Below are 16163 nucleotides of genomic sequence, written 5' to 3'. Positions count from 1 at the left end.
TGTTATATTCTGGAGCATCTTTTGGGTATATACTTAAGAGTGGTGTAGCTGGGTCCTCAGGTAGTATAATGTCCAATTTTCTGAGGAACCACCAGACTGATTTCCAGAGTGGTTGTACCAGTCTGCAATCCCAACAATGGGGGAGTGTTCCTCTTTCTCCACATCCTCGCCAGTATCTGCTGTCACCTGAGTTTTTGATCTTAAACACTCTGACTGACTAGATGACCAGAGACAAGCCCAGGAACCTAAGCAACAGAAACCAAGGCTACTTGGCATCATCAGAATCCAGTTCTCCCACTACAGCAATTCCTGGATAACCCTCAACACACCGGAAAAGCAAGATTCGGATTTCAAAGCACATCTCATGATGCTGACCATACTTCTCTGTACGTCAGTTTGATGAAACTTCTCCAAAATGAAATCATCTTTTTTCTGCTCCTGGATGACATCCTAGATTAAAGAGGTTGAGGATCATTTAAAACAAACAAACAAACAAACAAACATTGGAAGTTTGGGGCTCTTCCCTGACCATCATGGAGCATGATGTTCGTTATCCCTTTCATGGCAGCACCAGGCCAACTGGGTGGTTCGCTCTATAGTGTGTCGTCTGGCTTGGTAAATCGACATGGCCCCATATAATAGGGATAAAGAACACTTGGCCGAGTACTCAGCTCACTGAGTCTGAGCACAGGAGGATGCATACACTCGGATCTCTGTAGGCTTTACTACAAGGCACTTGCTATTCTTGTATCTGATCCTCTTGACAAAGAAGCTTGATGTGAATAAGGAATAAATGGGAGAACAGATGAGGCCATGGACACATTGACTTGGCATTGGTAAAGGCAGACAAGAAAATGCCATGAACAGGAGCAACACCTTAGACTGTGAGACATACAGAAGAAGGAAGGGCATCAACGATAACTTTTTTCCTCTCAGAGTTGTCCTCTCCAAGGGAAACATCTTGGTACTGCTCTCACAAATTGCTGTAAGTGCTTATGATCTGTCATTTCATCGGTATTCGCTACAATTTAGCCAAGTCTATTTAAAACAAGAAGCAGCAGAGGATGGAATGTACTCCCGGTACAAAGCATATGTTAACACCTTTGGATGTCTTCTTTACCTTGTCCATACACTTCGGTATAAATTATGCCATTCAGCTGGTTACATGGGCAGGTAGAGCAGGGTGGACCAGCTACCCTGGAGATCATTGTTCATATAAACAAGGACTGGCCTCAATCATTGTAAGTTAACTAGAGCCCTAACACTTACCAATTAGTGAACCAGCAGGCCACAATGGAAATACTATCAAATGTGCCTTGACACATTCTCCACTGATACAAGATCCTCCAAGGACCCCAGTAATTGTCAACAACAATGGAACCTCTAGTAATATGCTGCATATCCCCAAGGATGCATATCTTGAATGATGCCAGGTACTAGTTGCTTTCTCCTCCTAAAACACAGTGATCTCTATTTTAAAGGGGATTGTAAGAGGTGTATAAATGTTTTAACAAACATAATCAAGTAATTTTGATTGCTGAGGTAATTTCTCTGTAAATGAAACTGAGGGCTGGAGAGATGGCTGGAGGTATAGACTCTTGCTGTCAAGCCTAATGACTTGAGTTTGATGTCCAGAACCCACTTAGTGGAACAAGGGAACTGACTCCCATAAATTGTCCTCTGACCTCCATCCATGGATCTTGGCTTGTGTAAACACATGCACTAAATAAAACAAATAAAAATTTAGAGAAGCCGGCTTCCCTTAGCTCCTTGGAGAAGCTTTCCAGAGAGCAAAGTGATAAATTACTTGAGTGCATCCTGTTGGCAGTTTTAACGAGAGTAGTTAATGACTCAATTAGGAAAACCGGTGTAAGCTTTATCATGTGCTTTAAATAAAGTCATTACTGACATCACCTTCAAGTTATTCAGGTTAACTTCAGCTTACAGGCATCACCACCCACAGTAGTATAATCACTAACCCACCCTGTTGAATATGCTTAAAGTTTGTGTACCAAGTAAAATGGTGAGAAAAGAAAAAGAGGAAGGAAGAGAGAGAAGGAGGGAGCACCTTGGCTTTATAAGGTGGATTCTAATGGTTTATGGCATGTATACACCTGATTTGATCCAGGGGCCTCTGCAGTAAGAAAAGCGAATCTTGGATCTGTACAACAGGGCTGCAGATAATTGCAGTGCTATTTACATAGAAGATCCAAGACCAGTCTCCATGTGTATACTTGAATAAATGAGGTAGATTTTTGTCCCTGTCTCCATTGATTGTATTAATCAGATTAGCTGGTGACAGAAGACACTCATGAAAATGTGTTCTTAGAAAAGATGGTGTGGAGTGGAAGGGGAAGCCCTTGGTCCTGCTAAGACTGAACCCCCAGTGAACGTGATTGTTGGGGGGAGGGCGGTAATAGGGGGAGGATGGGGAGGAGAACACCCATATAGAAGGGAAGGGGGAGGGGTTAGGGGGATGTTGGCCCAAAATCCGGGAAAGGGAATAACATTCGAAATGTAAATAAGAAATACTCAAGTTAATAAAAAAAAAAAAAAAGATGGTGTGGAAGCAAGGGATGGATGTTGTTAGGAGACAATTTTCTCCACAGATGTCCTAATAACAGTAGCACTGACAGCTCTTTTTCAAACATATTCTCAAGAACATTTGTGTAACCTAGAAAAATATCTCATGGTGAAAACAACCTTTCATTTAGTAACAAAGATGTCTCATTCAGTGAAAAGCAGAAAAGGTTTTCTTTCTATAGTAGGGCTTTCTAGAGTGGAGAAGCCAGGAAATAAATGTCCATTCACGCCTGATACTGGTTGCATATCTGGTAGGGTTTGGGATCCTGGGAATAAACACAAACGCTGATGCTTGAGCTACTGATGTCACTATTTAGAATAAGCTATCATTCATCTTATGGCTCTAATTCTCAACCTTTAAAAAGGAAAAAGAACGCAAGAGAAAGAAGAGGAAGGAGGAGAAAAGAACTGAAAGCGGGTGTTAGCTAATGATGTTTATACCAGATTATTAATTCAGCATTGGATAAGGAAGGAACTGAAGGAAAAGGAGAAGAAGAGGAAGAGAGAAGGGAGAGATGAAGGGACAGAAGAGAGAGAAGTAGGAATGAAGGGATAGAAAGACAATAATGCCCACCCATACCACTCCTGGGCACACACACAAGAGATGCTCCGATACATAACAAGGAGACGTGCTCCACTATGTTCATAGCACCTTATTTATGGGAAAGATGTAAAGGAGAGGGCGTGACAAAATAAACGTAGAGACGTGAGCCCACGAGATTCGATATTCAGTATTTGTAGTGGAAACTCCCTCCACTAGACTATTAGAATACCAGAGACATCCCAGCTTGGTAGAATTTTAATAGTTGACATTGGTACAATTCTGCTTCCTTTTGCTGCCCATCCTCCAAATAAACCACCTTTCCTAGTATTGACTTGAAACCTGTCTATTGGTAGAATTTTGTTCATGTTTATCTCCCTCAGGTTTTCAGGAGAAAGGCCTGTCTCTACTCCTGAATGATGTCACTGTAGTTACTTGAGATGTGGTGTAGTCCTATCTCCGATGACTACTGTACCAGTCACCATTTTTCACATGACTTGTGTTCCAAGCTCCCCTACTAAGTGACTCCCTGTGAGCCTCCTGTCAATTTCTCTTTAAAATGTTAGCCATTCGGAATAGTCTAATATACTTATAGATCAGAAATATCCCAATGGTCGTCAGAGAGGCTTCCTTTGGCCATTGATGGGAATAGATCCAGAGACCCACAGCCAAACACTAGGCAGAGAGACACCAAATTGGAAACTTCCAACATGCCCCTCCTGTTTGGAGCTCAGATAATCCCAAGGAAGAGGTCCAGGAAAAGTCGTAGGATCCAGTGGGACACCAGGAAAGCACAGCCTACAGAACCAACTTAGCGGGACTCATAGGGGCTCAGGAAGACTGAAGTGGCAATCATGGAGCCTGCATGGGTCCTTTGCTCATAAGTTATGGTTGTGACCTTGCTGTTTTTTTTTTTTTTTTTTTTTTTTTTTTTTTTTTTTTTTTTTTTTTGGAAATCCTAACAGTGTGAATTCCATGGATATCTTTGCCTATTTTCCTGCTCTTAGGACCCTTTTCTTTCTACTGGGTTGCCTTGCTGTGCCCTGTTATGAGAGTTTGTACCTAGTATTGTCTCTTGTTATATACAATGTTTTGTTTATATCTCTGAGAGGCCTGCTCTTTTCTGAGGGGAAACAGAGGAGGAGTGGATCAGAAGGAGAGGGGAAATGGGGGTAGGAGGAATGAAAACTGTGATAGAGATGTATTGTGTGAGAGAAGAACAAATAAAGAAATGTAAGTCATTGTAAAAAAAAGTAAGAGTTCATTTGTAACAAGGTAAGAAAAGAAGATGTTATTTGAAACAAATTTTCAAATTTTAATAAGAATGATTCTTGGAGCTTAATGTAGGAAAATAATACACTAAAATAACAAGTATTCTAATTTTCCTTGGAAATAATTTTTGTAACAAGAACAATATAAATGGTATTATTCTTTGACTCGGTAAATTTCCTTCCAAGAATCCAAAATTAAGTATAATTGCAGGGATGAGGACGTGACTGAATGATAGAGTGCTTGACTAGTGAGTGTGAGGACCCTGGATTTGAGCCCTTAAAACTGCCGTAAAGAAAAGGGGTGAGGAAGGAAGAGGAAGAGAGAAAGGAAGAGGGAAAGAAAGATGGAGAAAAGGAGAGCAGGGGGAGGGAGGGGAGGAGGAAGACAGGAGAGAGGAAGGGTCTCGAAAGCAATCATCTTCAAAGAGGGGTACATTATTTTCTTCTCTTCGTATTTGTATCTGTTTATTTTCTTGTCTTCTTGTTCCATTTGCTTCTGTACTTCCCGGGAAACAGTGACTTACTTTCTACAGTTACAAATCAAAGGATAAAAAGAAAAGCCACTGTTTATAAGAAGAGAGTGAACAGTGAATACACAATAGCCATAGTTAATAGAGACATCTCAGAGATGACAAGGGATTCCTGGAGCAGCATATTAAAAGAAATCATAATCAGTTCAAGATCTTTATTACCATTATAATTATGGGTTAGATCAGTGTACATCCTAACTGGAAAGCCTTAAGTAAACAGACACAATAACCATTTAGAAGATTTCATTTGCTTATACCTATCCCTCCACCAAAACACTTGGAGTCAATTTATACCACAGCAATGCTTATGTCCTGTGATGGGAAATAGACTTTGCACACAAAGAGAAGGAAGTAGCCTGAGAAGGAAGTTAAGATTCTGGAAAAAAATCACCGTCTTCACTGAGGTTTCAAAGCCAGCAAAACTGAGGATTTGAAGCTCTAGGAAATGCTTTTATTTAATTCTATTAATTTTATTTAATTAATAAGGAATCCACCACAGTGTTGTTTTAAAAACAAAAATTCAGGCCATTTGATTTTATCAAATGAAGACTCAGGAGCCAGACCATGTGGTGAAAGCATGCTAGTTCAGACAGAGAAGCACCCAGTTGATCTTCCTACGCTACTGCCATCCCAGAAAGAAAAAAAGTCCTTCACCTTCCAAATGCTGTCTTAAACCCCTTCAATGAGAGATCCTCCTTTCTGTTTACTTATGTTCATTCAGCTGGTTACTTGCTCTACCTCTTGAATTATGGTTAACTTTATTTAGCTCTTGAATTAAAGGTATGTGCTAGGACTGAGCTATGCCACAAGTACTTGTTCGCAATAAACAGAAAGCTCTTGAAGATGTTTGCCCAGGCTGAGGCACGGTACAACAAGGTTTTTCTAGTTTACAATCTTGAGGCTCACAACGTGATCAAATATCCTGTAACACCACAGTCTTCAAACTTGAGAGAGAGATGGTCTTACATTTTGCCTTTTGAATGAATTAACTTAATGGAGATGATGGTGGGGGTTCACACATTGAGAAAGGGCTAATGATTATGTTAGAAATATAGTTCATGATGGAGTACCTTCCTGTCATACACAGTGTTTCTCCTGCCACAGTTCAATCCTTACTGTTGTTGAGGCCTGCTGCCCTGGCATAGCTGTGGCCATTTTGTTCCATGCCCACCAGTTGTTCCATATTGTTCCATACCTGTCAGTCTTTGAAGCAGAAAAATAACTTGACTCAGAGCAGGGTCATGCTGACCACACATACCCTGTTGTCTTCTATATGTTATGAGGCTTGTTAGTCTTAAGAAATCCCACAACCACAAGGTTTACTTAAGATGCATCAAATTAAAAGTCACTATGAACTGTTACATCTAAAACATCTTGAGTCAGGGCTGACCTCCAGGAGGCACTTCTAGTACCTGCATATGAGTTTATTGTGGTTTTTTTTTTTTTTCAGTTTTAGCCTTTATAAGCTGGCCCTGAGAAATCTTCAGAGCTGTAGCCTCAGTCCCCAAAGTCTGAGCTATGTTCCTGATCCATCAGTTTCCAAGTGTGCACTTAATAAACCATCCCTGTCTGACTGAGATTGGTGTTTTGAAGAGACTCCTGAACCCCAACAACTGCCACAAACAAAACAAAAGTGTCCCAATTAGATGTGTCAACTTGACATATAGTCCAGAGGTCCTAACAATGGAGTCTCAAATTGACACATTGATCAGATCAAATTGCCTGGGGCATGTCTGTGGGGGATTGTTGTGATTGTTCATTGATAAAGGAAGGCCCAGCCCACTGTGGGCAACACCATTCCCTGCATTAGTAGTTCTGAGCTGTATAAGAAATCTAGTTAATCAAGATCCTGTTAATGTGGCACAGAACTGATCCTGTGCCACAGCTCTCTCTACACAGATCCTGCTGTGAGAAAGCTGGTCTTCCAGGAGTAACGACACACCTGAGAGCACAGGTAAGACCACTACTTCTGCTCCAAGGGATCTGCCCAGAGCCCTCAGGACACAGAAATCAAGGAGCAGTCTGGGACAGGATCCTTCTGCTCTCTGCCTGTGCTCTGAGCTGACCTTGTGCCACAGCTGTCTGTATCCAGATCCTCCTGGGAGAGAGCAGGTCTCCCAGAAGTGTTGACACACATGAGAGCACCATTTCTGCTCACATTTCTGGCCAAGAGGAACTCTAACTAGTCCTCTGGACCTAGGAAGCAAGGAACAGTTGCGGACAGGACCCTTCTGGTTTCCCTCTGCTCCCAGAGCTGACCCTGTGCCATAGCTTTCTGTACCCAAATCCTACCTGGAGAGAGCTGATCTCCCAGTAGTGCTGACACACAGGCTTACAGAAGGGTCAAGACACAATCAGAGACAGCAAGACCAGTTAACACCAGAGAGAACCAGATGACGAGAAGCCAGTGCACAAACCTAAAGAACAGAAACCAAGGCCACTTGACATCTTCAAAACCCAGTTCTCTCACCATAGCAAGTCCTGGATACCCCAACACACTGGGAAAAGCAAGATTCTGATTTAAAATCACATCTCGTGATGATGATAGGGGACTTTAAGAAGGGCATAAATAACTCCCTTAAAGAAATAAATGACAACACAGGTTAAAAGGTAGAAGCCCTTAAAGGGGAACCACAAAAATTCCTTAAAAAATTACAGGAAAACACAACCAAACAGGAGAAGGAAATGAACAAAATCATCTAGGAGTTAAAAGTGGAAATGGAAAAAATAAAGAAATCACAAAGAGAGACAACCCTGGAGATAGAAAACCTAGGAAAGAGATCAGGAGTCATGGATGCAAGCATAACAAACAGAATACAAGAGATAGAAGAATAAATGTCAAGGGAAGAAGATACCATATAAAACATTGACACAGCGGTGAAAGAAAATGCAAAATGCAAAATTCTCTTAACCCAAAAGATGCATGAAATCCAGGACACAATGAGAAGATCAAGCCTAAGGATAATAGGTTTAGAAGAGAGCAAAGATTCCCACCTGAAAGGGCCAATAAATATCTTCAACAAAATTATATAACAAAACTTCCTTAACTTAAAGAAAGAGATGCCCATGAACATACAAGAAACCCTCAGAATTCCAAAAAGATTAAACCAGAAAAGAAATTCCTCCTGTCACATAATAGTCAAAACACAAAATGCACTAAACAAAGAAAGAATATTAAAAGCAGTAAGAGGAAAAGATCAAATAACATATCAGGGCAGACCTATCAAAATTACACCAGATTTCACAAGAGAGACTCTGAAAGCTAGAAGACCCTGGGCAGATGTCATACAGACCCTAAGAGAACAAAAATGCCAGCCCAGGTTACTATATTCACTAAAACTCTCAATTACCATAGATGGAGAAACCAAAATATTTCTATGACAAAACCAGATTTACTCAATATCCTTCCACAGATCCAGCCCTACAAAGGATAATGGATGGAAAAATTCCAACACGAGGAGGGAAACTACACCCTAGAAAAAGCAAAAAAGTAATCTTCTTGCAACAAATCCAAAAGAAGAGGACCACACAAATATAATTCTAACTCTAACAACAAAAATAACAGAAAACAACAGTCACTATAATATCTCTCAACATCAATGTGATTTTAAATCAGTCCTTAATATCTCTCAACATCAATGAACTCAATTCATAGTAAAAAGAAATAGACTAACAGAGTAGATACGAAAAAGGGAGCCAGCAGTTTGCTGCATACAGGAAACACACCTCAGTGACGAAGATAGACACAACCTAAGAGTAAAAGGTTGGAAAATAATTTTCCAAGCAAATGGTCCCAAAAAACAAGCTGGGGTAGTCATTCTAAGGTCGAATAAAATCAACTTTCCACCAAAAGTCATCAAAAACAGACAAGGAAGGACATTTCATATTTATCAAAGGAAAAAATCCACTAAGATGAACTCTCAATTCTGAATATCTATGCTCCAAATTCATGGGCACCTACATTCATACAAGAAACCTTACTAAAGCTCAAAGCACACACTGCACCTCACACAATAATAGTGTGAGACTTCAACACCTCACTCTCATCAATATGAAAAAAGAAACTAAACAGAGTATACTCCATAGAAGTAATGAGTCAAACGGATTTAACAGATATCTATAGAACATTTCATCCTAAAACAAAAGAATATACCTTCTTTTCAGCACCTCATGATACCTTCTCTAAAGCGATCACAACAGATACAAGAAGATAGAAATAATCCCATGCATCTGATCACATCACATGGACTAAGGCTGGTCTTCAATAACAACAAAAACAACAGAAAGCCCACATATACATGGAAGCTGAACAAGGCTCTATTCAAATGATAACTTGGTCAAGGAAGAAATAAAGAATGGAATTAAAGACTTTATAATTTAATGAAAATAAAAGCACAACATATCTAAACTTATGGAATACAGTAAAAACAGTGCTAAGACAAAAATTCATAATTCAGAGTGCCTCTGATAAGAAACTGGAGAAAGCATATAGTAGTAGCTTAATAGCACACCTGAAAGCTCTAGAACAAAAAAAAAAAAAAAAAAAAAAGGAAATACACCCAAGAAGAGCACACAGCAGGAAATAATCAAACTCAAGGCTGAAATCAACCAAGTAGAAACAACAGCAGCTGGTTCTTTGAGAAGACCAACAAGATGGATAAACCCTTAGCCAGAGTAACCAGAGGGCACAGAGAGAGTATATAACAAAATCAGAAATGGAAAGGACAACGTAACAACAGAAATTGAGGAAATCTAAAACATCATCAGATCCTACTACAAAAGCCTGTACTCCACAAAACTGGAAAATCTGGATGAAATGAACAATTTTCTAGAGAGATATAAGGTACCAAAGTTAAATCTGGATCAGATAAATGATCTAAACAATCCCATAACTCCTGAAGAAATAGAAGCAGTCATTAAAAGTCTCCCAACCAAAAAAAAGCCCAGGACCAGATGGGTTTATTGCAGAATTCTATCAGGACTTTCAGAGAAGTCCTAATACCAATACTCTCCAAATTATTGAACAAAATAGAAACAAAAGGAACACTACCCAATTCATTGTATGAAGCCACAATTACACTTATATCTAAACCAGGCAAAGACCCAATGAAGAAAGAGAAGTACAGATCAATTTACTTGTGAATATCGATGCAGAAACATTGAATAGAATTCTCACAAACTGAATCCAAGAACACATCAAAATAATCATCCATCATGATCTAGTAGGTTTCATCCCAGTGATGCAAGGAGGGTTCAATATATGGAAATCCATCAATGTAATCCACTATATAAACAAACTCGGGGGGGGGGGAACATGATCTCATTAGATGCTGAGAAATCATTTGACAAAATTCAACACCCCTTCGTGATAAAAGATCAGAAATTCAAGGCCCATATCTAAACAGAGTAAAAGCAATATACAGCGAACCAGTAGCCAACATCAAACTAAATGGAGAGAAACCTGAAACAATCCCACTAAAAGCAAAGACTAGACAAGGCTGTCTACTGTCTCCCTACCTATTCAATATAGTACTCGAAGCCCTATTCAGAGCAATTAGAAAACAAAAAGAGGTCAAAGGGATACAATTTGGAAAAGAAGTCAACATATCACTATTTTCAGGTGACATGATAGTATGCTTAAGTGATCCCAAAAATTCAAGCTGGTACAACCACTCTGGAAATCAGTCTGGCAATTCCTCAGAAAATTGAACATAGTGCTACCTAAGGACTCAGCTATACAACTCCTGGGCATATACCCAAATGATGCTCCAACATATAACAAAGACACATATTCCACTATGTTCATAGCAGCCTTATTTATAATAGCCAGAAGCTGGAAAGAACCCAGATGCCCTTCAACAGAGGAATGGATACAGAACATGTGGTACATCTACACAATGGATTATTACTCAGCTATTAAAAACAACGGCTTTATGAAATTCTTAGGCAAATAGATGGAACTAGAAAATATCATCCTGAGTGAGGTAACCCAATCACAAAAGACACACACGATATGCACTCACTGATAAGTGAAGATACAATTCACAAACCACATGAAGCTCAAGAATAAGGAAGAGCAAAGTGTGGATGCTTCAGACCTTCTTAGAAGGGGGAACAAAACTACGCACAGGAGGAAATATGGAGACATAGTGTAGAGCAGAGACTGCCCCACCTGGAGTATCCATCCCATCTACAGACACCAAACCCAGAAAATATTTTGGATGTCAAGAAGTGTATGCTGTCAGGAGCCTGATATAGTTTTTCCTGAGAGGCTCTGCCATAGTCTGACAAATACAGATGTGGATGCTTACAGCCAACCATTGAACTGAGCACGGAAACCCCAATAGAGGAGTTAGAGAAAGAACTGAAGGAGCGGAGGGGATTTGCAACCACATAAGAAGAACAACGATATCAATCAACAGACCCCCAACCACCATTCAAAGAGTACAACAAGGATGGACCTATGGCTCCATCCACATATGTTGCAGAGGAAGGCCTTGTTGGGCATCAATGGGAGGAGAGGCCCTTGGTCCTGTCAAGACTTCATCCCCAGTGTAGGTGAATGTCAGGGCAGTGAGGTGGGAGGTAGTGGGTGGGTATCTGAGGGAGTCCCCTCATAGAAGCAGGGGGAGGAAGCATGGGATAGAGGTTTTCTGGAGGAGAACCTGGGAAAGGGGGTAACATTTAAAATGTAAATAAAAAATAAATCCAATAAAAGAAAAAATGTGATCAAACACAATATCAGAAATGAGTAGTAGATTTGAAAAATTCCCTTCACAAAATGGAGAATCCAGCTGTCCTTAAATCTGCAGATTTTAGTTGGAGACAAGAAATAAATGAGAAATTATTAGAGAGTTGAGGAATCCCCCTAGATATACCAAGTATTGACCTGTTCATAAAGAGACTAGGAGGCCCCTGTCCCACATGAAGTGAGTGCCCTCTCCCATATAGTGAATGGGCTCTGGCAGTAACTCTATCTCCATGCCAACCAACCATAGAACTTTCCAGACTTCTGTTTTCTCAACAATAATATAAAGGGAAGAACAGTTTTATAATGATTACAATTTGGCATGGTATGATTACAGCAGAGGAAGACAGTTCAATAAGCATTGCTTTGGGTGAGCCTCTTTCTGGAAGAGATTGGTATTTGAGCTGTTAGGCCAAAAGCTAAGAATCTGCTCTCTACATGTAGTGCTGCCCTCTTGGCTAAGGGACCAGACAGAACAGAAAAGAACCGGAAAAGACAATTCCCTTTCATACAGCTAGAGCAGCTAGCTCTGCCTTCCATCCCCGTGTTCCCATTTAGCCAAGGATGCTTTTGATCAATCTGGAAAAAAGTCAGGACAAAGTTAAGTGTTGCTCCCTTGGTGTTACCAGCTCTGGCTGCTGTCCATCTGGAGATAGTGTTACCAGCTTAGCCTGTTTTGTCTGAGATTAAAATCAAGGGCAACCGAAATGTAAACATCCAAAGGAGGCTTTATCTAGACATGTGCTACAGCCCACAGACTGTGAGGATGAAAGTGCTACTTACTTATACAGGAAATGGGGACACTTTTGTCCGCTGTAAGTGTTTGCACCTAGATCATGATCGTTGTCCTAAAAGCAGCCACAGACCATGATGGTGTCATTCACCTTGGATGCACCTTAAGACCTCGGAGGTAGACCTGACCAAGCTTCTGGTGAAGTTCATACAGCAGATACACACAGGCACTGGCGAGATAACAAAGCCAGTACTGCTGAGCCACTATAATAAACTGTGGCACACTGCACTTGGCCTCTCATCCAAGAAGCACAAGGGTGCACTGGAGACGCTGTTGAAATAATTCTGATTAGATTTGTTCTATCAAATCCAAACTCCCATTTTCTGAAAATTAGATCTGCCTGACATTTACATTCAAGGATGCTTTTGATAATGGTTTCCTTTTTGGAGGATCTGTGAAATTTTAGGATATGAACTGAAAGTTTAGGATATGAACTGAGTTGTGAGTCATTCAATTGTGCTGCTATAGCTTAGCCAGACTGCTGCAGAGCAGAACCCAGATAATGACAAAGGTTCGAAAATTGCTGCTAAGCAGTAGCAGTCTGCTGGTGATGCCTTTTTACATATCAAAGACATGCTTTTATCTGCCTTAAGGGGAGAGCCTATTGTGGACACCTCTCTATATACTGTTGGGGCCCTCAGGCTTATCATGCTGGCCCAAGTTCTGGAAATATTTTTGTTAAATGTCACAAAAGATTACACGAAAGCCATCATCATAACTAAGCTCGAAAATCGGCTGCAGATCATTTTGGTGATGCTTTCAAACGGTGTCAGTGTGAAGATGCACTACAACCTTGAGAAGCAGGAAGCTTCTCCTAGGAACTAAATGGAACACAAAGTTAAGCAATCTTGAGAAACAGGAAGATCCTCCTTGTGATTTTTCACTGGTTTTCTCGACACTTTCCAATGACACCATCCCTGCCCCCTCGGGTTGTGGTTTCTCCCTTTAAATACCCTTTCTCCCAGCCTCTCGGGGTTGCCCCTGCGTGGGATACGAGTCTCGACCTCAGTGCACTGGTTCCTATCGATAAACCTCATGTGATTGCAGCAAGGATGGTCTTGTGTGAGTTCTTTGGGGGGGTGTGTCATCCTGAGACTTGAGTGAGGGTCTCCCCACTCCTGGGGTCTTTCATTTGGGGACTCGTCTGGGATGAGTGACCACCCTCATCTCCAAAGACCCACTTGGAGGTGAGATAGCATCTGTGTCTTTGTGTTTTGTGCCGGCTAAACTCTGGGTCTGTATTTGCTACTCTGGGTCTGTATTTACTTGCGAGTTCTGGAGTTCTGGTTTTGCAGTCGCTCCCATCTCGGGCTGAGAGGGAGGCTAGTGTCTCAGGAGAGACACAAATGTGAGCGGTAGACGTGCCAGAGGCTCACTGATTGTGCTGCCCTGGGAGACCTCCCAGGAGGTCTGGGGGAACCCCAGGGATGCCTAGGAGATTCCCTTCTGGGTGCCAATGAGGATTCAGTGATTCTCCTGGATTGGAGAAGAGACCTGTCCTCCCAGCCATCTGTATTTCCAGAGTGGTTTTTGTCTGTGTGTCTTAGGTCTTTGTTTTGTGTTACCACTATACTGAAGTTAGGCTAGAACACACAACTTGTCAGTTGAGATTCTGGTTGGGAAAGAGGAGTGATGTGGAATCCGCTCCCCTTCTTCTGTCTTTAGTGTCCCCTTGAGAAGGAGGAATGAAGTGGAATCCACTCCCCTTCATCTGTCTGTGGTTGAGAAGGAATAGTGATGTGGAATCCACTCTCCATCATCTGTCATTGGTGAGCTCAGAGAAGCTCCCGTCTAAATCGATTCAGTTTTGTGGTGATCCCGCAGCAGCCATTTGTTTTCTTTTTGTTTTTGTGCACACTTCCATTTTTTTTTTTTTGTCTGTTAATCTTTTGATTGTCTTTCTGTGTGACTGAATGCTTTTGTCCTTTTCGGCGGAGCTCTATCTTCTGTACTCTCTTCTTGTTTTCTCACCTTCCCACTTGAGATGCTTGTTAGTAACTGTTACAGGAAATACAGAATCCTACTAGAGGCCAGAAAAAATGTTCCAAACACGGATGGAAGGCCCTCACTTCTGCCTGTTGACTTCAATACACATGAAGGTAGGGAGTGCCAGGTCTACTGTCAGACTCCAATGGTGGGTCTCTGAGGAGTTGAAAAAACACTCCACCTATTTGGCTAAAGTAAGGAAATGATATGAAGAAAAAGTTGCAGAAACTTGAAGGGTTAAGCTAAGTCCCTGAGAGAGTTAGTGTGTGGCTCAGGGTCTGTACACAATAGTGGACAGCACCTAGTAGCTATAGAAGAAGATACAGACAGAGAGACTGAAGAAAAAGAAAAAGAAGACAAAAAGAACAGAAAGCTAGAGAAGAAAAGAGACAGAAAGAAGAGAAAGCTAGAGAGATAAAGAGAGATAAACGGCACAGGAGGAACTTATACTGGCCACAGTAGTTAGAGAGACTAAGAAGATAGTACCTGGCAACAGAAGAGAATTCCTGGCTAAAGATCAGGGTGCCTATTGTAAGAAAAGGACACTGGGTCAGGGACTGCCCCAGAATAGAGGGGAAGCCCAATCAGTGTTTTGTGGATACAGGGACCCAACGTTCTGTGCTCTTACGCCCCAGTGGGCCAGTGTCCATTAAAAGACCTTGAGTACAGGGGGCTATCAGCAACAAACAACACTCATGGACTACCCGAAGAACAGTGGACCTTGGCATGGGCCAGGTAACCCACTAGTTTATGGTCATCCCTGACTGACTCACTTTGCCAAATACACAAATGAACTCATTTAGGAGATAAGAATAGACTTTAAGATTTTAGCCAGACATATACCCAAAAGATGCCCCAACATATAAAAAAGACACGTGCTCCACTATGTTCATCGCAGCCTTATTTATAATAGCCAGAAGCTGGAAAGAACCCAGATGCCCTTCAACAGAGGAATGGATACAGAAAATGTGGTACATCTACACAATGGAATATTACTCAGCTATCAAAAACAACGGCTTTATGAAATTCGTAGGCAAATGGTTGGAACTGGAAAATATCATCCTGAGTGAGCTAACCCAATCACAGAAAGACATACATGGTATGCACTCACTGATAAGTGGCTATTAGCCCAAATGCTTGAATTACCCTAGATGCCTAGAACAAATGAAACTCAAGACAGATGATCAAAATGTGAATGCTTCACTCCTTCTCTAAAAGGGGAACAAGAATACCCTTGGCAGGGAATAGAGAGGCAAAGATTAAAACAGAGACTGAAGGAACACCCATTCAGAGCCTGCCCCACATGTGGCCCATACATATACAGCCACCCAATTAGACAAGATGGATGAAGCAAAGAAGTGCAGACCGACAGGAGCCGGATATAGATCGCTCCGGAGAGACACAGCCACAATACAGCAAATACAGAGGCGAATGCCAGCAGCAAACCACTGAACTGAGAATAGAACCCCCGTTGAAGGAATCAGAGAAAGAACTGGAAGAGCTTAAAGGGGCTCGAGACCCCATATGTACAACAATGCCAAGCAACCAGAGCTTCCAGGGACTAAGCCACTACCTAAAGACTATGCATGGACTGACCCTGGACTCTGACCTCATAGGTAGCAATGAATATCCTAGTAAGAGCACCAGTGGAAGGAGAAGCCCTGGGTCCTGCTAAGACTGAACCCCCAGTGAACTAGACCGTTGGGGGGAG

At 41.4% G+C, this 16163-nt stretch overlaps 1 pseudogene; it reads left to right on the top strand.

Moving 5' to 3' along the window:
* Positions 1 to 12562: 12562 nt before the first annotated feature.
* Pdcd6ip-ps1 (programmed cell death 6 interacting protein, pseudogene) lies at positions 12563 to 13263 on the top strand (annotated as a pseudogene).
* Positions 13264 to 16163: the final 2900 nt, after the last annotated feature.

The sequence above is a fragment of the Rattus norvegicus genome, chromosome 11, assembly GCF_036323735.1.
Source record: "Rattus norvegicus strain BN/NHsdMcwi chromosome 11, GRCr8, whole genome shotgun sequence".
NCBI lineage: Eukaryota > Metazoa > Chordata > Mammalia > Rodentia > Muridae > Rattus > Rattus norvegicus.
The sequence above is the reverse complement of the archived record's forward strand: the minus strand, read 5'-3'. Positions and strand labels throughout refer to the sequence as shown.